At 45.1% G+C, this 24,682-nt stretch overlaps 1 protein-coding gene across 1 annotated transcript in view; it reads left to right on the forward strand.

Moving 5' to 3' along the window:
* Nucleotides 1–475: 475 nt before the first annotated feature.
* The window catches only part of LOC147709894 (uncharacterized), a 162,732-nt gene continuing 138,525 nt past the window's right edge, over nt 476–24,682 (forward strand). Inside the window, exon 1 of the mRNA XM_086928339.1 lies at nt 476–1,578. The gene's annotated coding sequence lies outside the window, so the exon portion shown is untranslated. The remainder of the gene's footprint in view (nt 1,579–24,682) is intronic.

A 24,682-nucleotide genomic window follows, 5' to 3' on the forward strand; every position in this document is an offset into this window, starting at 1 on the left:
TAACCATACAGTATACCCACTTAAATCACAGTGGCTGGCAGTTGGGGTATTCAACTAACGCAGTAGCAAGAACACATGTCTAGGCATCCCTTAGAATGACAGCACTTATCATATCTGATAACCGGTATAATGCAATCAATCACAGCTCCTAAAAGGCATCACACAGAATTATGCAATTACAACCAGGCACCTTGGCAGGAATGCCTAGCAAAAAAGAGTTTGTTTTCTCTGTCAGAGGGCAAATTACACAATTGCCACAATTGCCACAAGGATGTGGCAATTGTGTAATTTGCCCTCTGACAGAGAAAACAAACTCTTTCAAACATGGCAGTCATGAACACATACTGAAGTTTTTCTCAAATTGTAACACACGCAATGTCGTGTACTGCATTTGGTGCCCTTGTGGTTTACCATATATTGGGCAGACACAACAACCAGTGAAAGCGAGAATAGGCCAACATCGCAGCTGCATAAGAAAAGCGGTTTTAACAGCACCACTGGTAGGTCATTTTATAGAGAAAAATCACTCTGCAGACCAAATGAAATGGCAGGTCGTAGACACTGTTACAGTACCTGAAAGAGGTGGTGATGTTTCACAAATATTGCTACGCCGCGAGTGCCATTGGATTGATAGAATCAATTCAATTAATGATGGGTTAAACTCTGCAGATGAATGGAGGGGCTTTGTCTCTACCCTGATGACCTGATGAGACCGAGAATGTGATTATGTCTGAGCAAGAACATCCAAATTGAGTGGCAATGTGGGATGTACACTGATAATGTATACTGGCTCTACATTACTGTATAGCAAATAGATAACTGTTTGTGACTTATGCAGTATAACAATGATGAGTATAACAAGGATGAGACAAAATATGGGGCACTTACGTTTTGTTTTGGGTAAATGCCTAACTTTCCCTTTTTCTTGATTGTAGATCGTAATTGTGGTTAAATTGTTTGTAAACATACTGAGTGCTATTGTATATGCAAAAATCGTTATATAGTAGAATATGTTTAGAAATGATAATTATTGTAATTGCGACTTAGGAAATAGGTTTGAAGCAGGAAGTGCTTTTATGTTTAAAAATAGCCCCTTTTCTGAGCGCACGCACCACACGCATTATGTTATAAACTCTTCCTTAATTGCAATTGTAATTGTGGTCTTAATGTTTGTAACACATTGAGTGTTAACATATGTAAACATCACCATCTATTATAAATGACAAATAGGACCGACGTGGGAAGTCCTTCCATGTTTACAAACAGCCCCTTTTGATTCCGCGCGCACCACACGCATCACGTTATAAGAGTGATGACGTCCATACCCGGAACTCACTTTGTCATTGCACAGACGACCGGGGAACGCTATCGAGCAGGTCTATCCTCCTACACAGGTATGAATTGACTTTAAGACCCTTACCGACATCGTCATTGATCTTAGAGCCTTCATTTAGCACTAAGACGTGCCGAAATTAATACGTGCACTTATATTGACAGGTATTTTCCTGTTCATCTCTTGTTACATCGGCACTGACCGCAAGCCCTCAGATAGGACTACCACATATTCCCATGACGGTGGTAAGTCATAAAACATGACGTGTTTGCTCTTTCTTGCTTATGTCACATTGAATGCGACATGACTAATACCTGTTTTGCCTTGCTTCTTGACAGTGCCCGGCTGGGTTCACTGTAAGTTGGTTTTATTATTTCATCACGCATGGGTTATATTTGAAGACACCACGAGGTACATCTCTTGACATTCATTTCATATAATTCCATTAATGTGACTATACATATACTCATACACCTTTTCACTTCTCTCTGTAGATGTCCCTCACTATCTAGTCCTGACGAGACCTTCATCTAATAGGTCGAAACGCCGTCGACGCCATAGGGAATGAACCTCTCAAAACACAGTGTTCTATGATTGTAGATAGTCACTGATTACAAATTGATTTATTGTTGCGTTGGGTCATTTCCCTTTGTGTAAATACTCATAGCTGAAAAACTGTACAGATCACTTATTGTCTATGTGTTTGTTGTTTTCGCTCACAATATCACTGGGGACACATTGCACTTCTTTTCATATATGTCGTTGATATTATTGTTTTATGAATTACAAAAGCATTTTTCAGAATTTGGTATGAGTGTGCTTTTTTCTTTGCCAAACCCCTTTTCTATAATAATTTAAAATAACGCTATTTAGCTGTTGTACTAAATATAAATTGTACAAGTTATTATGCCACAGGAACCATTGTTCCTCTCCCCTTACACCGGGGCCCAGAGTTGGGATCCTAGGCCCCTAGGAAATTCTTCACGGGTGGCGCAACGGCACTCCCCGGCTTCTGTTTTGGCAGGCCCGGAGTTGGGGGTCCAGAGCCCTAGGAATTCCTTCATACTCCCAATTTCTTCTTCCCAGGAGCACACAGGCGCTCCCCAACTTCTGTGGGGCCCGGAGTTGGGGGTCCCGGGCCCCTCGCACCATTTCTAAGGGGCGCAATGGCGCTCCCCTACCTCTGTTTTTGTCAGGGGGCCAGGGTTGGCTCCTGGCACCCCGGGGGTGCTTTTTCAATCCCTGATTTTACTCTGAGGGGGGGCCCAGGGTGGAGAGCCTTGGCCCCCTGGCACCTTTACGCGGGGGGCATGATGGCGCTCCCCGCTTCACTTTCCTCTAAGGGCAGCCCCCGAGACCTGACCCACCCTGGGGGCACATCCAAGACAGGCGGCGGAGGGCCACGCACTTCGTTGTTGATCTCATCAGGGGTCAAAGGTTGCCTACCTTCCGGGGGGGCATATCCCCCTGGGGACCGAATTTCACCATCTTGTCCTCTTCTTGCTCCTGGTGGCCACCCAGAACACTTTTCACCACTCTCCTTGCCTCCAGGAGTGTGAATATTCAAGGAGCTGTCTTCACTGGCTCCCTATGCCAGCCTTTCCCCTGGCACTACTTCTGGGCCTCTCTTCTCCTTGTGTAGAGGCTCAGGTTTCTCCTCACTGGCCCTGGACTCCTTCAAAAGCGCAGTCCAGAGTCCTGGGACAGTCAGGGGGTTCCTCCTTCCAACTACCCATGGCGCCAGGCTCCAGCACCAGTCTTCTCTGAAAGACCCCACCCCAGAGAGAGCTCCTCTTCCCGTGCAAGACCTTTTAAGTAAAATTAGAGGGGGCTGGCAGCCCCTGCAGCGACACATCACCTCTCTGCCCCTGCTCCCTCCTCCCTGCACAGGCCTATGGGATACTTCAAAATGGCGTTGTCCAGGGGTCTCATGTCACATGGTCTCTGAAAAGCCCCCTTCCTCCCTTGCTAACGTTAAGGCCCGGGCCCGGAGCAGGCCTGGTGCCTGGCAACGGGTGACAGCTGCTGATGTATAACCTGTAGCTTCACCCCCCTCTCTCCCTCCTGGAGAGAAGACCTTGCGTCCTTGGGAATGCTTGCAGTGAAGGGCTAGGCCTCTGATGCTACAGCTTGGGGAGGAAGGTAATTAATACAGGTTGACAGGGCTCAGATGGTAAGAACCACCTTCTCACAATCATTATTTCTTTTTTTTAAGTTTAATAAGCTTTATTAAGTCATAAAAATCAATAACATACATTAAATGCCTAGAGAATAACATGCGAGAATATCTTGTAAGCAAAATAGAGTAGGCGGCAAATCATAAAGCTATTTTTATTTTGGGAAAATAAGGGAAAGGACAGAGGGGGACAGGGAAAAGACTGGATATAAAATATATTTATAATCATAAAACTCTAAAATAGACGTCAATACTATGCTCCTAAGAATCATAAATTGTAAAGAACAAATAACTATTGAAATAAAAACTTGGCCAAATATTCGAAGAGGAAAGATAAGGCAAAGAGGAAGGAATTCAAGGGGGTTGGAAATTTTCAGAACAATAATGAGAAACATTGATTGAAACCATTTTTAAATAGGTAGTGAATGGCAACCAAAAAACATCTCTATTTACATGTGTAATGCATTAGGAGGCATATGCCACATCTAACCAATGGTATTGACATACAGTATACCTCCATGACTTAGTTGAAAGTTTGGTCAAACATTTCCAGTTAATCGTAATTTGTTGAAACGCTAAAGCCAACAAAAGATCAAACAACTCTCTTTCATAGGAAGGTAAAGGAATGGATTCTGATAGACTTCCCATAAAGAGAAGAATATTGGATATAGGTGTGTAGATCAGAAATTTTTTAGACAAACAATCATAGATTTGTGTCCAAAAAGAAAGAACAGGTGGACATGAAAAAATGAGATGTGAGAGAGCTGCTGATGGAAACTCGAGGGGAAAACAGTGGCACAGGGCACAAAAAAACGAGTGGGGCAGAAGGGCACAAAAAACGAGTGGAACAGAAGGCAAAAGGGGCACAAAAACGAGTGGCACAGAGGGCAGAAGGGCACAAAAAACGAATGGAACAGAGGGCAGAAGGGCACAAAAAACGAGTGGAACAGAAAGCAAAAGGAGCACAAAAACAAGGGAAAAGCGAGTGGCACAGAAGGCAAAAAGGGCTCAGAAATACCGGGAAAACGAGGAGTGGCACAGAGGCAAAATATAGAATACAAAAATAGAGGGGCAGCTAAGAACAGAAGGCAGAACGGGCAGAGAGGCACAGGGGAAGCGAGGCGAACAGAAGAGAAAACCGGGCAGAGACACAAGGGCAGCGAGGGGTACAGAAGGAAAGACCGGGCAGAGAGAGCACAGGGACAGCAAGGGGTACAGAGGGATGAAAAAGGGGCACGGACCGCATACAGACAGTGGGGGAAGACAGACAACAGCAGTCACAGACACAACAATGAGAATACAGGCAACACAATAAAAGCAATAAAGCGGATGGGGTCAAGGGTCAAAATTAATTTAGTACCAAAACCATGCCATCGAAGAGATTTAAACATAAAGGACCAACCAACCCTGTCAAAAGCTTTTCGGTATCGATGGAGATCGCCGCAAGAAGAAAAGATAAAGAGCTATATTGAGACCATTGAAAAATAAACAAGAGGTTAGTCTACCTTTAACAAACCCACATTGTTCGGGACCTATTAAATGAGGGAGTAAGGATTCAAGGCGCAATGCTAATAGTTTAGCAAAGATCTTATAATCAACATTTATCAAGGAGATGGGGGCAATAGATTTCTGCAAAATTTAGGATCTTTGCCTTCCTTATGAATAAGACAAATAGAAGCTTCTAGAAAAGTACCACTTGCTGCCCCTGTGGAACAAGAATGTTGGAAAAGGTTAAAATGTTTTGGTAATAACGGATTGGAAAAATGAAGAAAAAATGCTACATAAAAACCGTCAGGTACAAGGGATTTATTCTTCTTTAAATAATTCAAGGAGGAGGAAACTTCCTGTAATGAAAAATCCGTGTCTAGAGAGGTGGAATCTAGATCAGAAGAGGAAGGAGGAGGAATAGTACTAAGATATTCATTATTGCATGTATCTGTTGGGGGGCGACTCAGGAGTGTATAAAGCGCTATAAAATGTTGTACATTCGGCTAATTTATCTTTATCTTTGAAAAGGTGTTTACCATCAGTAGATTGAATGCACTCAATGTTTTTTCTTTTCTAGATTTTAAATAATTAGCAAGAAGTGAGCCAACCTTATTTCGACCACCATAGTATCTGGCACTGCTACGAAGCATAGTGAAAGAGGACTTATCAGTAGAAATTGTATTAAATTCCATCTTAGCACGAATAAGTTGCTGCACAGTAGAGTTTGATGAAGAAGTATAAAACTGATGTTCTAAGTGTTTAATGGAAGATAATAAAGCTTTATGCTTATTAGAAGACTGTTTCTTTTTCTTAGAAACACAATCTATAATAAAACCTTGAGCAGTGGCTTTAAAACTATCCCACACCGAAACGGGAGATACAGAGGTATCTTCATTAATAGAGAAAAATTCTTCAGCAAAGGAGGTGAAAGAAGAGGAAAAAACTGGATATTGTAAAAGATAATTATTGAATCTCCACCTAGACATTTTAGAGTGAGGAGGAAGTAAATTGAAGTCAGCGACAACTGGAGCATGATCTGAAATCAAAATGGGCTCAATCGAGGAGGAAACAAGTTTTTGGGCCAGGGATTTAGAAAGAAATATGTAATCAATCTGGGATAGAGATCCATGTGAGGGGAAAAAAGGAAAATTCTGATTGGTCTGCATTGCATAGCCTCCAGGCATCGACCAGTTGAGTCTGCTTTATAGTGTTAAGAAATTGTTTGTGGGGAATAAAACGTAACTGGGATTTGCCATCTATGAAAGGGTCTACAACTAGATTGGATTCACTTCCTAGTGTAAAAAAATCATCTTTATTTTGAAAAATCTTGTCTGTAACTGTAGGCCAAAAAGGGAATTGGGTTGAGTTGGGCCATAGAGGTTAAAAACAGTGAGAGGGATATTATGAATTCTTAGTTTAACTAGAATCCACCTACCATCAGAGTCAGTATCTTGTGTAACAACAGTGAATTTCAGTTTTTTATGCCATAAAATAACAACCCCATTATTTTATGTGTTAATAGGAGAGACCAATACTGAGCCAACCCAATTACGCTTACGTTTGAGAGCTTCAGCCTCAGATAAATGAGTTTCTTGTAACAGAACTGTTGTAATTTATCTCCCAAATGGTATGTCCCATCCACCCCTTCCCCTATGGCCCAGTTGGTATTCCCTGCCCTGAAGCTTGCTGGAATGTTGGGACACTCTCCAGTGAGGAGAGTGGATGGTTAATAAACGGACTTGCTTCAACTGATGTCCTTGTCATTGAGCATTTATATTTCTAACACTGGTGACGGAACTGCGCAGGGGGCAGAAGTTAGCCATCTCCCCTTTGAGTGCTCTCTCCACACATACACACAAGAGGAAAAGGAAGTACTTGTGTGGGAAGAATCGAAGAAGAAAAAAAAAGAACTTCCGTGAATAAGGTCAACCACTTGTGGATGATACTGTATTGGCAAAGAGCATACTAATTTAAGGAAGATGCGGTTGGAGTGACTGACAAGGGAAAAAAAATCAAGGTCTGGAGTGTGAGAGCAACCTGATATCTGCTGGCGTCCTGTTAACATTTGGTTGTGCTTATTACCCTTGCTATTCAGCCGTCTCTGTAGAAATTGTAACTGTTTGGGCAGTGGCTGATTGAGGTACCGGGCTAGATGCGAGAACTACGAGTCTGTGGGCAGTCTGGCTACGGTGTGAAAAGGAGTAGAGTGTACAGAAAGAACACCAATTCGAATCTCGCATTGTGGTAAAAGAAGGCATCATAAGGAAATCTTACCTGATCCTCGTGAGAGTATTGCCTCCGACCGGGAGTGTAAAGGTGGCGCCTGGTGTGTTGGTGGAGCCCGGGTTTGCACTGGTGAAGAGCCGTGCTGTGTCCAGTGTTTCCATGTGCCTGCGTTCATCGAAGCGGGCGTGTGAGGCACTGGTGAGGCCACGCATCGACATAGAGCTGAGGAGAGGCTGAAGGTTCAGCAGAGATCTGCTGCTTGAGAGGAGCTTTTGAGCTGGGCACATATGCGGATCGGCGTTCGTCAGGAGCCTGGGGGAGGAGACCGTAATTCCTGTCAGCGCGTCTATTAGCCTCCTGGAAGCCGGATATCTGAACGCCCCCGGCGCACCAGCAGCTAAGGGCCGTAAGTCTTGAGGAGAAAAGTTAACTCTTTCCTGACAGCGATCGCAGCCTGCTACCCGGCAAAGCTGCTTTGTGGGCCATTAGGAGGTGTTTCCCCCATCCCATCGAAGGTGCACACGGAGTGTGGAATTTGTGGACTATTTTAAGATCGTGGTGGTGAGTGTGACATCCTCAGGCTGTGTGGAACTGGAGAGACAAACAGCAGTCCTCCACCATTAACTGGACTGAGACCTAATTTCAGTGATATTTAAGTCTTTATGAGAGATTTACATTGTGAAGTGATTCTCTCTCAAGTGTTCACTCATAAAAATCTATGTCCTATGCTAAAGGTATTATACTTAGGTTATATTTCCCTTTCTCTGAGAAGTTGTGTGATAACTTAACTCTTTATGTAATAGTGCATGGGGAAGTGATACACTCTTAGGTGTTCAATCCTGGAAATCTAAAGTCTGTGCTGGTGGTGTATTACCTAGGTTAAATCTCCTTCCTCTGAGTAAGTGGTGTAACCATGGCAGCAGCAAGCATTAGCCAACGCCCACCCTTTTTAAATGGGATAGGCGAACCGGAAATCAGTTGTAGGGAGTGGGTGAAACTATTTGAATCATATTTAATAGCTGTGGGTAGTGAAAAATATAAGCCAGAAAGGAAAAAACACATATTATTACACAATTTGGGTAGGCAAGGGCGTAAGGTCTATGAGTCTCTACACATGTTAGAACAGGAGGGAGAGGATGAAGCAGGTGTTGATGTGTACAAGCAAACTATGGGAAAGTTAGAAAAACATTTTGGGGACAGGATAAATGTAGTGTTGGAACGCCATAAGTTTTTCAAAAGATGTCATCTTAAGCAAGAGTCTGTACAAAATGTTATTGCTGCATTGTGGGGACTAACACAGCTATGTGAGTTTGGAAATTTAACTGAATCCCTTATAAGGGACCAACTCGTGAGATGTACCAATAACCCACGTATTCAAGAGAAGTTGCTAGCAAAAAACCCAGGGTTAAGAGAAGCCATCGAAATAGCCAAGTCTGTAGAACACACAGCAAGATGCATAAAGGAAATGAAAACCAATGGGGAGGAAGTAGCTTCAGTAAAATATGAAGAGGATTGTGATGAAGTGTGTAAGATTAGGTCTAAAGAAAATTACAGTGTGAGAGGAGAACCTAAGGAGAAGGGTCCTAAATGCTACAGGTGCGGCAGCAATAACCATTTTGCAACCTTTTACCAGTGCCCTGCCAGGTTTGTCACGTGTAAAAAATGTAATAGGAGAGGGCATTTCGCGAGAGTATGTAGAGATGGTGAACAACACACTAGAAATGAGGGTAGGAATATGGAGAAGAGTGCAGCCAGGGAAGTAAAGTGAATAGAACAAAGAAGCGAGAAGATAATTTTGCAAGTAAAAGACATAGACTGTACTGTAAACTCGATTTACCTCAAATGTGATGTTTTCCTCGATGGCCAATGTGTAGAAATGTACGCAGATTCTTGCTCTCCATACACCTTACTGAACAAAGATGATTTTGTGTCCATGGAAAATTGTAATGTGAAGCAGTTGAAAATGCCTGACATTTCTCCCACAGGGTATAACAAGGGGAAAATACCATTGATAGGCATGAAAAATGTACAACTACGCTTTAAGGAGAGGGAAACATATGGCAAAATGTATGTAGTGGAATCAGGATCTAATTTACTGGGATGGGTTCACCAAAAAGAACTGGGTATCATCCTAGATCCAAATAGCACTGAACAAGTTTTGCTCACTGACAGGTCCCAGGGAGGTGAAAACATTTGTGAAGAATTTGGGCAACTATTCAGGGATGAGCTTGGTTGTCTACACAAGTTCCAACACAGAATCAAGTTGAAAGATAAGGCAAGACCAGTTGTACATAAACTACTCCCTGTGCCACACAAGTTGAACATACCCCTAGAAGAGGAATTGCGCAAGCTTTGTGAGTTAGGTATAATTCAACCCATAACCTGCACAGAGTGGTTGGCTCCAATTGTTATCGCAGCCCAAGCCAATGGGGAAGGTATTCGTCTTTGTGTGGACTTGCGCAGTCTCAACGACAACATATGGGTGGAAAGACATCCGCTGCCCATAATTAATGAAATGCTGAGCACCATGGGCCCGGCTAGATACTTCAGCGTGATTGACCTGTCCCTGGCATATCACCAAATTGAACTTCATCCCGAATCGAGGCCTCTCACGGCGTTCATCACCCCATTTGGAGCATACATGCTCAAACGGATGCCTTTTGGCCTGGCGTCGGCAGCAGCCATATTCCAGAAAGCAATGCAGAAGATATTGGAAGGAGTGGAACACACCATGTGTTTCCAGGACAACATCCTGGTCTATGGCCAAACTGAAGAAGAACATGATGGGGTTGTGAGACAGGTGTTCAGAAGACTCATGGAGGCTGGTCTGACTGTGTAGAAAGAAAAATGTAAAATAAAAGTGAAGGAAGTTGAGTATTTAGGCCACAAGATTACAGAAGATGGATTCAGACCCAAAGGCAGCTTAATCCAAACAGTGAAGGAAGCACCCAGCCCAAGATAAAGGAAGAATTAAAGTCTTTCTTAGGACTTTTAGAGTATATGTCAAAGTATGTGGAAAACTTTGCTGCCAAGTGTGAGCCCATGAGGGAGTTAATGAAGAAAAACAAGGATTTTCAATGGAACGAGGAGCATGATGCTGTGGTTAAGTCACTAAAAGAGGAATTAACAACCTCCCCAGCATTAGGAACATTTGATGCATCAAAGAAAACCATCCTGGCCACAGATGCTTCTAACAATGGCCTGGGTGCGACCCTGATACAAAAGGATGGAAAAGAGGAGACAATCCTTGCGTTTGCATCCCGGAGTCTCACAAACCCTGAACGGAATTATTCCGTAATTGAAAGGGAGGCCTTGGCCTGTTTCTGGGATGTTAGACATTTCAAGTTTTTCTTGTGGGGTTTAATGTTCTCCATCCGGACCGATCATAAGCCCCTCACCTTCATCTTTTCCGTGAAGGGATTAGAGAATTGTACACCTCGCATCAGCAGATGGATCCTGGGACTGGAGCACTATAACTTCAATGTGGAATATGTGCCAGGAAAGGAGAATAAAATCGCGGATTACCTGTCAAGGTCACCGTTACCAGATGTGGGGGAAAGAGAAGAAGCCCTCGACAGTCCCATTCTAATGACGGAGATGCATGCCATCACGGAAAAGGAATGGGAGCAAGAGACAAAAGAGGACAAGGAGTTAAGCGTGCTGAAAGAGTACATGGAAAAAGGATGGCCGTTCAAGAAGAGTAAACTTGAGTCTGGCATAGAAGAGTATTGGGAAGTGAGAAATGAATTAAGTTTCATAAAAGGCAGAATCTATCGTAATCTTAGAGTGGTTCCACACAAAAGCCTCAGGAAGAAGGTCATCGACTTGGCACATGAAGGCCATCTAGGGCGCAGCCTTACAAAAGCCAGAGGCAGATCCAGTTTCTGGTTCCCCAGGATGGATGCCATGACTGAACAGGCCGTTAAGGACTGTGGGGCGTGCGCCAAAAGCGACAAATCTAAGGCGGTACAGAAGGCACCATTATCTCCGGTGAAAGTACCAACAAAACCATGGAGCAAGCTGGCCATGGACATTATCGGACCCATGCAGGAACTAGGTGAGAGGAGGAGGTTCATGCTGGTTTTAAATGATTACACAACTCATTGGATCAAGCAGAAGTTTATCCACACTATCACCACAAAGACAGTGATCGAGTTCTTGAATGGAGTATTTATCGAAAAAGGCATTCCAGTGACTTTGGTAACAGATAACGGAGTGCGGTTTTGCTCGGAAGAGATGCGTGCATTCCTCAAGGGTTTGGACATCAAACATGAGACCACAGCCTTATACTGCCCTAAAGCCAATGGTCTAGTTGAGCGGGCAAACAGAATCATAAAGGAACATATCCAATTAGCTGCAACCAACGGGCACGATGTAGGAGGGTCCCTTAGAAGGTGTCTGTGGGCTTACCACACCTCCCCTAATAAGGTCACAGGCATTTCACCCTATGTAGCTCTGCGCGGGAGAGAACCCTGCACCAAGTTAAATCCTAGTTGGGTGAGTGGTGGTGAGCCCAGAGTAGTGGATCAGGAAGCAATGGCAGAGAAAGTCCAACTCCACCAAGACAATTACAAGCGGTGGTATGATACTAAACATGGGGTGAAGGATTCCCAGTGGGAGGTAGGTAGCCAGAAAGAACATCAAAGTGGGAGACACCCAAAGCAAATACTACATGCCTTGTAAAATTGCAAAAGTACTTAAGAATGTGGTTCAACTTGAGAATGGTCAATGGTGGAGCTTTGACAAAATTGTAAATGCACATGAATAATGTTCAGTGTTCAGTTATCCTTCTTATGGTGTCATGGTATAATTCTAACCCACCCCTTTGGGTCCTATTCCCTGTTCTGTGTCACCCCTATGGAAAGAAGATGTGTTGTAATTTATCTCCCAAATGGTATGTCCCATCCACCCCTTCCCCTATGGCCCAGTTGGTATTCCCTGCTCTGAAGCTTGCCATGGAATGTTGGGACACTCTCCAGTGAGGAGAGTGGATGGTTAATAAACAGACTTGCTTCAACTGATGTCCTTGTCATTGAGCATTTAGATTTCTAACAAGAACTAAATCAGGTGTATATGAGGCTAGATGTGAAGGAATTCTCTGCCTCTTTATAGGATTATTAAAACCTTTTACATTCCATCTAATAACTCTGAAAGAGAAAGATTAACATCGTATAAACAACAGTGTAATATTCAGAAAAAATGCAAATGAGCATAGAATGCAGAATGAGCAATTGAAAAATTGGGAACAATAGGTGACAGTAATAAGGTGATAAGATAAAGAATAAAGAAGTGAAATAAGAAAGGTGGAAAGTAAAGGAGAGTTAAGAAAATAGCAAAATCTTCCAGCATCTGTAAAGGAAGAAACAAAAAGTAGTAAGAAGAAGACAGGATATAAAGAAGAGAGAATCAGGCAAAAGAAGAAAAGAGAAGAGTATAAGGAAAAAAAGGCGAAAGGAAAAAGAAGAGAGAACAAGAAGAAGAAAAGACAGTAATTATCCAAAGAGGACGACTGAAAGAACATACCTGAGGGGACAAAAAACTAAAGAAAACTGGGGCATGAGCAACACATGAAAAGATGAGACACGTGAACACAGGGAGTCTGAACCACATCAGGACAAGGAAGAGAAGGGAAACCATGATATGGAACATGAACGGACGGACCTATAGAGGGAAACAAAGGAAAGACGGTAAGCATCCTATACACAAGAACGCAGTTATTGAACCTAAGATAGGCAAGAAAGACAAACATAAGCAACAAGTAAAATCTTAATTGAACGATATTGAAAGAACTACAACAAATAAATAAATTAGTAAAAACACAAAAAGAGCAGCGAAGAGACAACTAATAGACTCTGGGGAGGATCGGCACAATCCATTACATAACCAGAAAAAATTACATGACTAAAATAACAGAATGAACCATGTCATAGAACGTTTCAAATGTATTGAAAAAGTACCATTAAAATTAAAGAAGTATAAACTAATCAACCATTAGAGGGGTCAGCAGTGTCCATGTTGCTTGCAGTATGAGATTGAAGAACATGTTTGAGTTCCGCAAGGTCTACAAAGGACCAAGTTCGATTTTTAAAAGTCACCTTAAATATGCAGGGATGGAAAAGACCATATCTGGCTCCAAGAGATCGAAGAGGCAGACGAAGGCTTAGGAACTCCTTGCTCGTAGCTGCCGTAGCATTGGAGACATCTTCAGAAAGAAACACCTGACCAAGCCAAGAAATGTGTTGCTTGGCTCTAGCTGCAAAGAGGAGTGAAAGCAGATCCGTGAATTTTAAGAAGAGGATGATGACTTCTCTTGGTCTGACCGGAGACGTAGAGAGTGGAGGACGAGGGCCTAGCCTGTGTGCTCTTTGTATGCTGAGGGTGTGGTAGAAGGCATGTCTAAGAGTTTTGGCAAGAAGGCTGTAAAAAGGAAGACAGGGTTGTCACCCTACAAAGCTTCAGGCAGACCATAAATGCATACATTATTCCTCCTATTTCAGTTTTCCAAATCCTCAGTATGTTGTTTCAAATTGTGAACTTCCTTTTCTAAAGAAGATAGTCTCTGGGAGTCGCCCTGGCCCACCAAAAGTTGCTGCTCCATTGAAGATACTCTAGTTTCCATTTAAACCAATTCTCCTCCAGGCATTGCATCTTGTTGTTTGTTTCCTCTACAAACGGACGCAAGGCGCAAATTTCCTCCAACAGCAGATCCATGGAGATGGGAGGGGATGTCTTGTCAGGAGAAAGAAGTCCCTGCTTCAGATGTTTAGAAGCTGAAGATGGCGGAAATGATTAAGTTGAAGATTGCGATGAGGAAGTGTGATTGGATGACACCCCAGCCATCGATCCTGCGGTAAATCATGAGTTCAAAGCAGAAGCAGGAAGAGAAAATGTTGATGTGGTACATCTTTTAGGCACAAAAACAAATTGCGGCTTACACAGTATACTCATATATAAGAGTCACCAAAGTAGTGCAGAGGTCGTTGCACAAGCTAACAAAAGTCACAAAATTCAAACATTCACAAGAGAGGTGATGTTGGATGTCCACTGGAAATAACTAAAATACTGACCACACTTGTCATATGATAGAAGGCATGGTATAACTTATATCTGGAAAGAACCTGACTGAAGAGCGCCAAAAAATGATGCAAGCAAAATTATATCATGAAATGTAAAGCAGCAAACTCGAGCCAAAGAAGTCATAAAAGAATCAGAGAAACCTTGAAAAAATGAGAGATGTTAGAAATGGGGTTTCCGGTTGGCTAAGGATTGCGCCAAAGCCAGGCAGAAACCACCACTCTAGTCAGGGCAAGGGAGTTACACGCCAAAGATAACCCCTGCTCACCCTCTAGGTAACGTGACACGAGCCGTAAGGCTATCCCGGAGGCAATGTAGGTTAAGTATTTGTGCACGCACCCACAAGCAACAACATCCCAGGCCCCCACAAAAGGAACTCCACACAAGGTTATATATAAAAATAGCCTTTGTATTATACCAAACACATTACATAATAAACACACACTTTACAATGTGCCACGGGCACAGGCAGAATTTACAGGGGATTATATACACAGGACAGGGCCACATGGACCACTGTCAGGAATAAGCACTTGGGAGAACTAGCACTTTGTAGAAATAACACTTTTAGGAATATCACTCAAACCGTAGAACAACTGTAGCACCAAATAGCAAATGTAGCACACAACCAGTAACCACTGGTGAAAGGTAAGTATCACCTACGCAATCCTAAACACCTTAGGCAAATATCACGCAGGGAACCATGAACTCACTAGCATCACCTATACTAGGAAAACCCTCCTAAGCATAAAAATACATTTAGGGGTATAGGCATAAAACCATTGCATATGACATAACAATCATATTAGGCAGGTAATCACATTTGCACAAAATATCCCATAGGGCATAAACACGTACCCTACGCAAGGGCACAACACATAAACTGTCCCAAGGCCAACTGGCCCTTAGGGGCTGAAACGCCCTGTGTCCAGCAAAGTCAGGGCAGGCTGCGCAGGCAGCCAAAGAAGATGCGCAAGGGGCCTAAACATAGCAACTGCCCACTAAGTGCTGAGCAGCTGGGGCAACTGAGCCTGGCACCAGCGTGCCTCCTGGCTCTCCTTCTGGGGCTCTAAATCAGCAAATGCCCCCTTTAGCGTTGGAGCCTCGTGGGCTCGAAAGAAATGACCAACTGTGTCCCCTGGAGCCTCTCAGGCTCTAAATACCAACAAAATGACTGCGGGACAACGAGGGAACCTCGTGGGCTCTGGACAACATCTGGGACCTCAGGAGCCTCGTGGGCTTGAAAGAACAATGCCCCTTTGGTGGAGCCTCTCTGGCTCTCGATGCGGAATGCCCCTCAGGAGCCTCTCAGACTCGGAAGCAACGTGCCCCCAAAGTCTGTGGAGCCTCATGGGAGCCTCGCAGGCTCTAACTAAACTGTTGCCCCTGACGTTGGAGTCCCCCTCGGGGAACTCGAAATACAAAAATGCCCAGGAGCCTCTTGTGGGCTCTAATTAATAAAATGCCACCGTTGGAGTCCCACTCGGGGGACTCATGATACAAAATGCCCCCCACGTTATTGGGGCCCTGTGGGCTCTAAACAAATGCCCCCTTTAGCTGAGGAGCGACCCGCCAAGACGCCCGCACTCACCGGCTGTTGGGAGGCGGCGTCTCCGCTGGGCTTCCCGTCTCCTTTCTGCGGCGGTTCTGCGGTGTGAAGGGGCTTGGGAGAGCCTCCCGGACTTCGAGGGGGGCTCTTCGGTCTCTTGGTTTCCGCCGCGGGTCTCAAGCGGCGCAGCCTCACCTCGAGGGAAGCTCCCCCCGGCTCGAGGTACAGGCTGGCGAATAAGCCAATCCTAGCGCGGCCCTCCAGGTGAGCCTCCAGCCTCAGGGTCGCCTAGTCCAATGGCAGCGCGGCTCCCCTCTGACATCAGCGGGGGGGCCAGCGCAGTGCTCCGGGGACTCCTGGGCCGATAGGCTGTGATTTTGAGGGGTAGGCTCCCTCTTTCAGGAAAATATAAAGCGGGCTAGGCTCCCGTTTCAACTATAATATCCCTGGCGATTCAGCAGGCAGCGGGGTGGCACCCAATTAAATAAATAAGGAAACAGGGTGGGCCCCCGTATTAAAGCATAAACAATACCCAAAGTCGCAGGATGGGCACCTGCGCTGAATTAAAGCAAAAAGGGGGGGAGCCCCACGCCGGGGAATCCCTCGAGGTAGGGATCACGGCTCCAGCGGCGCCAATGCGCTGGTTTCAGAAGGGGGAGGCCAGCGCTCCCCAGGGCTGGCAGGCAGGAATCCCCAAAGTCGAGGAAAGTCCTTAGGCAGGCAGGGGGGCAAAGGCTGGGCCCAGGGGGCAGCTCACAGGGCCCTACAGGCAGGGAGGCAGTCCCCTGTGGCGGTTACTCCTGGCGCCCAGCAACAGCAGGCCCCCCTCAAGGTAGGATCAGGGAAAGAACATTTTGTAAGGGGTCACAGCCCCTTTTTATATACACATTTTTCTTTGTCTGAGGGTGCAGGGTGGGGGAGAGTCGCAGCTGGTTTTGGAGCACTCTGTTATGCTCAGCCCCTCTCCCCATTCACTGGCCAGGCTAGGGACATCAGACACACCACAGGGGGCAGAGCCAGCATTGTGTAGGGAAAGCCCAGTCCTATTCAGGTCCGAGGTGTACTCCTCCCACCCATCTGGCTGTCAATCTCCCTATTCACCACTGGGGCAGACTCATCCTGACTCCTGGAGCCAGGCACACCAGCAGCTCCAACCAATCACAAGCCAGACAGTCATTTCACCTTTATTACAGAGACATGCCAACTTCTAGAAGTGGCACTTCCACACTAGACACCTGAACGCCGCACACATCATCGCGCAGCATTCACTCTCATGAGTTCGAACATACCAGACTCGACCCTGCACTCCCCACGCATCAGGAACTAACATGGACACATACATTCCCCATGCATTCCTATGGGAGGACAGGCCAATCTCACCACACGCACTCCGAGTGTGCATGCACTTTACACTGGGACACAGTGAAAGTGCGCATAAGCCAAAAACAACTAACACCAGGTCACAATTAAAAGCAAAAAAATTTAGGGGTGAACCTGCCAGAAGGGCCAAGTCCAACAAGAGATATCTTGAAAAGTGCAGCGCTGCATATCTTTCAGTAAAGCAGCTGACAGAACATTGAGGAAAAAATGGAGGGCGCTCTGAGGAGGATAAAACAGCAGAGTAGATGACAAGCAACACTGTGATTCAGAAGCAGGAGTGCATCTTTTCCCTTTCTTTTTCTTTTTCACCAGAGACTGGCTGCAGGCATGAGGGCTATGAGTTAGGGACAGAGCGCGGAAGAAGGGGAAAAGCGTAGGTAGTACATGCTTAGGAATGCGGAGGAGCCGGCTAGCACCTAAAATGTCGGACGCGCTGTAGAAAAGCCTTCCGCTGCTATACATAATGAAAGAGCAGTGCATTATTGCGGGAAACAGCTCACCGGGATCCCGACATCGTACAATGACAGAAGCTGATGTTTCCGGCAGGATAAAGTGCAAAATAACGCACCGGCGGGTTCTCAGAAGTCCCGATGATATGGAGCTTCCTCCTCAGGCGGCCATCCTGTCCAGCGCCGACACCACGCCCCTCACAATCATTATTTCATGGTTTAGGAAAGCTGAAAAAAATGAAAGTTCAATTGCATATAAATGAGGATGTCCGTCCTGTTACTCAGAGACACAATTGAATTGCATTTCATTTACAGGAATCTGTAGAGAAAGAACTTGAGTCACTTCTAAAACAAGGTATTATTGAGCATCCTACTGGTCGTACGCCATGAGTTTTGTCCATAGTGGTAGTGCCAAAAAAGGACAGTGAAGGTTCTATGCGCATCTGTGTTGATATGTGCTAAGCTATCAAGGTGATTGAATGAGAACAACATCCAGGTCCATACTTTACCGATATGACCACACAGCCCAGTGAAGCCAAAGTCTTTTCTCGCTTTGATCTGATCAAATGATATCATCAATTGGAACTTGAAGAAAATTGCAGGTACATTACTACATTTTCTACACATATAGGTTTGTTCAGATATAAACAACTACGTTTCAGTGTTTCATCAGCCACTGAACTGTTTCAAAACATCATTAGATGCATATTACATCCTGTTACAAACGTTTTCAATGATGAAATACTAGTCTTTGGGGCCACACGAAAAGAGCACGATAAAGCTCTTACACAAGTGTGTTGTCTACTTACTGATGCGGGTATCACTTTAAATGCAGAGATTTGAGTTCCACAAAACTCAAATTCCTTGGCCATATTTTCTCTGATGGGGCATGACTCCAGATCCAGCTAATTTACCGGCTTTTTCAGCTATCAGTTCCCCACAAGATATAACTATGCTACGGTTTTGCCACAGTAAGAGCTTCATTCAGAGATTTGATAAACTAAATGCTTCATTTCAATGGTCACGTGAATGCGAATAAAGTTCAAGAAAATCAAACATGCAATTGATAACGCCAGTGGCCTACTTTGATATTAAGCTACATACCGAGCTTATAGTTGATGCAAGTCCGGTAGGGTTGTGTGCATCCTTGCCCAACACAGTGGGCATCCAAATGCTCAAAGGCATTTTGTGGCTTATGCTAGCAGTTGTTGTCAGAAACTGAATGTGTCTATTCACAACCTGAGAACGCCTAGCTGTGGTTTGAGCTTGTGGGCATTTCCATGTGTTCCTGTATGGAAAACATTCAACTCGTGTCACTAGCCATCAAGCACTGCTCACTATCTTTAGCAATCCTGAGGCCAAGAAGCCTCCTCAGATCAAGAGGTGTGGGTTATGACTGCAGGAATATGATTACACTATTATGCACCAGGTGGGGAAAGACCAAAACCCACTGACTACTTTTCACGAGTGCCAGCGCAGAGCCATGATGCTACTTCCAAGGCAGCTGAGGTCTATGTAATGAAATGAATGAATGAAATGAAGAGAAAATGTATAAAGCGCGATAGCTGTCCTAAGGCGTCCTAGCGCTGCAGACTTGTGAAAAGTGGGGGTAGGGGTTAGGTTATTCAGATTGTGAAAAGAGCAGGGTTTTTAAATGCTTGCGGAAGGCTAGTAAGTTGGATTCTGTGCGCAGGTAGTGAGGGAGGGAATTCCAAAGCCTTGATGCGTTGTATGAAAAGGACTGACCTCCGCATCTTGCTTTCCTAATCCTAGGGACTGTCACCAGGAGAGAAGTTTATGATCTGAGGTGTCTTGCGGGGCTGTACGAAGAGACCAGGGAGTGATTAATGGCAGGTCCTGTTTTCCAGTATGCCTTGTGAGCGGTACAGAGGGTCTTGAACTCAATTCTTCGTCTCACCGGCAGCCAGTGGAGGCTCCTCATTCCGGCTTTAACCGAGAGACGACAGGGGATTTGGAGTAGAGTGCGCGCTGCGCAGTTCTGCACAATCTGGAGGGTGTTGAGGGTGGACTGGGGGGCTCCTAAGTACAGGGCATTTCCAAAATCCAATCTAGAGAGAACAAGTCCCTGTATCATTATTTTCCTGGCTTGGGAAGGCAGCAGAGGGAGGATCTTCCGAATTTGTCTCAGTAGGCCAAAACAGGTCGCCGATAGCTTAGAGGCTTGGGCATTAAAATTGAGAGTTTTATCAAGCCATATACCTAGGCTCTTGATTTTGTCCTTAGGAATGGGGGGTGAGCCTAGGCAGGGGGGCCAAAGTGATTTGAGAGCGAGTGGGGAGAAGTTGCCTAGGAGCATTAGCTCGGTTTTTTCGCCATTCAATTTAAGACATGACAGGGTCATCCATTTGGAGACCTCTTCCAGGCAGGTCCTGAGGTTGTCAGGGTTTGTGTCGAGTTGGTTAAGGGACACCACCAGCTGAGTGTCATCCGCGTAAGTGATGATTTTTATTCCAAACGGACGGACTACCTCAGCTAGTGACCCCATATAGACATTAAACAGCGTCGGGCTCAAGGACGAGCCCTGGGGTACGCCACAGACAAGGGGCTTGCTCGGTGATGTAATGCTACCCTCGAACACTTGAAAAGAACGATCGGAGAGGAAGGATTCCAGCGAGGACATGGCTTTACCCGAGATCCCAATGTTCGCAAGCCGTAGGAGTAGTGTGCTATGGTTGACAGTGTCGAAGGCGGCACTTAGGTCCAGGAGGATTATGGTGGCTGATCCTCCCTGGTTCAAGATCTTCCTTGCCTCCTCTGTCACTGCCAATAGCGCAGTTTCGATCTCCCGTGTTTGGGGCAAAAGCCAGTTTGGGAGTCATCGAGCAGGTGGTTAGACTCGATGAAGTCTACTAGTGCGGTGTTGGTATGTTTTTCAAGTATTTTACTCAGCAAGGGGAGTAGGAAGATTGGCCTATAGTTTTATGGGTCAGTCTGGTCAAGGTTGTTTTTGTTTAGAAGGGCCTTAACCATGGCACACTTCCAGGGGAGTGGGACTGAGCCGGTGGCTAGAGAGGTATTAAGAAGGTTGAGTACAGTTGGGAGAATTTTGTCGTTTACCATACTCAGAGTGCGAGGAAGTACAGGGTCATTAGGGGAACCTGATTTTACCTGTAGTAGGATGGTATTTAATATGGTGGGATTGAGGGGGGGGGGGGGGGACTGCAAGGAGGTGGTGGGTTGGGAGTCCATGGTGGAGAAGGCTAGTGTTTGAACAGAGGTGGGGATCAGGGGGAAGGAGGTATAGATCTTTTGTATTTTTTCAGAGAAGTCGGTTAGATTGTTGCTGCGGGCTTGTGCATTGGAGGAGTCAGGGGGCTGTTCTGGACGTTTTAGGAGGGTTTTTGCAATGCGGTAAATTTCTTTCGGTTCAGAGGCTGCTCTGTTAATTTTTTCTGCAAAGAAGAGTGATTGAGCTGATTTGATCTCCTTTTTGTAGATTCTAAGCATATCTTTATAGTTGGTTTTGCTTGCGGGGAGAAGTCCGATCTCCACTTTCTCTCCAGACGATTGCATTTACATTTTAATTCCCGTAGATCAGGAGAGTACCAGGGGGCGGTTTTAGAGCTGCGCTTATATTCCGTGCAGTTCAAGGGAAGTACCGAGTCTAGGGATTTGGTGATCCAGCTATTGAAATCCTCATTAGCTGAAGTAGGGTCTGGGTTGTAGAGGGATCTGGTATTGTCCAGAGTCGTCCGCCAGTCATCCAAAGGAAGTTTGGACCAATTTCGATGTAGAGAGGTATTGGTTTGTTGCGGGGAGTGAGGGTTAGGGACCGTCCAAACGAACGGAATCAGATGGTGGTCAGACCAAGTGATGGGGGAGGGAGTACGTACTTCCAGCTCTAGACAGTTGCTAAAAACCGGGTCTAGAAGATGGCCTTTCATATGGGTTGGCTTGGCCACTAGGTGAGCGAGTTGTAACGCCGCTAAACTGGCATGCAAGTTAAAGGCAGTGGAATTGGAGGTGTTGTCAAAATGGATGTTGAGGTCTCCAAGAAGAGTGCTGGTGTTTTCGCTAGGCTGGCCACTATGGAGGGAAGGTTGGTGATAAAGTCTCCTATGGTTCCAGGAGGGCGATATAACAGGATTCCCGAAAACTTGTTGGTGGGGGAGAAGTCTATCGCAAATGATAGCCTTTCGCAGTCTGGTATAAGATTGTGGGCGCTGTTGCACTGGAACGTGTCCCTGAAGATGATGGCTAGTCCCCACCCCCTTCCCCGTTTTTCGATCAAAGCGAGATATTTGGTACCTATGAGGAATGGCCAGGACAAGATCTGGTTCAGATTCATCATTAAGCCAAGTTTCGGTCAGAAAAAGGACATCTAGATTGAGATCCTCAATGAGTAAATGGATTTCTAGGGAGTGTTTTAAAAGGGATCTGCAGTTTAAAAGGAACATCTTATAGTGGTTAGTGGGAAGTTTGTCAAGGGCTGCTCGCTTGAACTGGAAGCCACACGATGAACAAGTTGTCTTGGGGTCTGCCGGGTTCCAGGAGTGGTCGCTGGGTTTGGGGGTTTTGCACCTTAGCTCATGGAGCTCATTTGAGCTGTAGGTCGCTATTGCTGGTGCATGTGAAGTAGGGTTTGTGGCCCCTGGCCCCGGTCGGCTGCAGACGGGCTTGCCTTTGGCGCGCCGCTGGGGATGAAAGCCCCTGGTGGACCGGGGAAGTGACCGGAGCAAGCTTGGGAGACCTCGTGAGTCAGGTACTCCCTTCCTAATACAATTGTGCCTTATCTTGTGCAGGTTAAAAGCAAAAGTGACACAGTATTTAGAAGTGACAATTTAAAACAATCGTGGCGATTATATTTTTGTTGGCAGCAAAATGTGGCGTCGATAGCTAGCGCAGACAGGTCTTGCTAATGAGCCCCACCTTACACGCGCCCGCTGCGCGCTCGGCTCTGCAGAGTTATGCATCTAAGTTTCCACAGAGGGGAGGAGACTGGGCGTCGACCTCCAGCCTACCCGGAAGCAGCTTTGCTCCACACAATCGGGATGAAAGCCCGTAGTGGTCCAGGGAAGTGACCGGAGCAAGCTTGGGAGACCTCGTGAGTCAGGTACTCCCTTCCTAATACAATCGTGGCTTATCTTGTGCAGGTTAAAAGCAAAAGTGAAACAGTATTTAGAAGTGACAATTTAAAACAATTTTGGCGAATATATTTTTGTCAATTTCATTATAAAGTGAAGCACATATACAGCTATATCAGTGGATGAAATCCTTGCTGCTACGATCTTAGATTACACATCAATACGGGAAACAACACACTCTACCTCTTACTAATGACAGTGAAAGGGACGTGAATCAGAAGTGCAAGAATGTCAAAGACAAACTTTCCATTACACAGAAAGGAACTGTCTTGCGACGTTCGCGAATTGTTATCCCAGAAAGACTGAGATAGGAAGTCATTGACATGGCACACGAAGGGCATAGTCGAATCATTGCCACCAAACGAGCCCTTTGGGACCAAGTGTGGTTCCCTCATCTTAATGAAAGAGTTGAATGGGAATTGAAAGCCTATCATTTCTGCAATTGCTTATCTCCCAAAACAACTCGGCATCCATTGAACATGTCTGATCTTCCAAAGCATGTGAGGGTGTCATTGATGAGTATTCCCCTTCTCCCTTGGTGGAAGACCTCTCTCATCGATTACTCAAGGGAAACTTATCAAGTGACTAGAAGGCATTATTGCAACATGGGGAGTGCCTTCAATTCTGAAGTCTGACAATGGCCCACCTTTCAACATGTGAGAATTCAAAGATTTTTCTTACTCATCTAAAAATAAAGCATCTGAAAAGCACTGCTCTGTGGCCACAAACAAATGGTGTTGTGGAGCGTTTTATGAGCACCCTCAAAAAGACTGTCCACCGTGCGGCACTAGAAAAGCTTGAACTCAAGTCAGCTCTTCATTCTACTCTTCATGCCTACAGGACAATGCCCCATTAAACTACAGGTGAATGTCCTGCCATCCTGATGTTTGGAAGAGCCATGCAAACCAAATGGCTGCAATGGACCCTTATCAGGGAAATTAATGACAAGGAGCTATGCCGAGCTGATTCCTGTCACAAACGCAAAATGAAGACTCTCAGGACACTACTTTCAAGAAGGGAGATTGAGAAATCATCCGGCAAAGACGGAAACACAAACACATAGGTATAATACATTCTCATTTACAACACCAATAGTTCTAACTTAAGCAAATGCGAGACCTATTGCATTTCTAATACTTGTTTAAAACTGTTTTCAATAAAACCAGTTACATTAAGAATGTGAGCTGTATCTTGTCCTAACCATCACCGGCCATGACATTACAGTGAAATTCCAATATTATGCATTTAGTAGTCACAGTAACATGCCAATGCCATGTTTTGAATGTATAAAGTAAACGATGATTCATTTTGCAGGACACATGTGCTTTTTATCGATTTCCAACACACCTTGGAGTTAACATGGAACTTGGAGTATGTATTCAAATGTCTGAATAGCAATCCAATGTTTTCCTTTAAATATCTGGCTTATTAAGTATGATATCTGTGTTTATGTATGACCTTCTTTTGTTGTGAAAGTGCCAGAAAATCTAGTATTATGTAAGATGATAACGCAGTGATATACCACTCCTTTCTTTGAAAAAAGTGAATTGAAAATAAAAAAAACATTTAAAGAAATGTGACGTACTGTGGAATGATGTTATGATTAAGAAGTTGCAGTAAGGTATGGCTAAGCAGTCAGGTACAGTGGCTGCCTTCATAGGAACTCCTAGGCCCCATTGGAGTTGAGGGCCCCTTTCTTGTGTTCCCTCATGGCCAGACACATTGGAGCCTCCCTTGGGTGGCGTGAGCCTGGGTGAGAGAAACTGAGGACACTCCCTTCTGATGCTGGAGCACTGAGTCGTGGCACCACTATTCCCACTACACAAACCCGGGCGTAGTTTGTGGCATCTGGACCAGCTGGTGTCTAGAGTGCTGGGTTGGGGACAGTCGCCGTGGAGTTAC

The sequence above is a fragment of the Lissotriton vulgaris genome, chromosome 6, assembly GCF_964263255.1.
Source record: "Lissotriton vulgaris chromosome 6, aLisVul1.2, whole genome shotgun sequence".
In the NCBI taxonomy this organism is placed as follows: Eukaryota; Metazoa; Chordata; class Amphibia; order Caudata; family Salamandridae; genus Lissotriton; species Lissotriton vulgaris.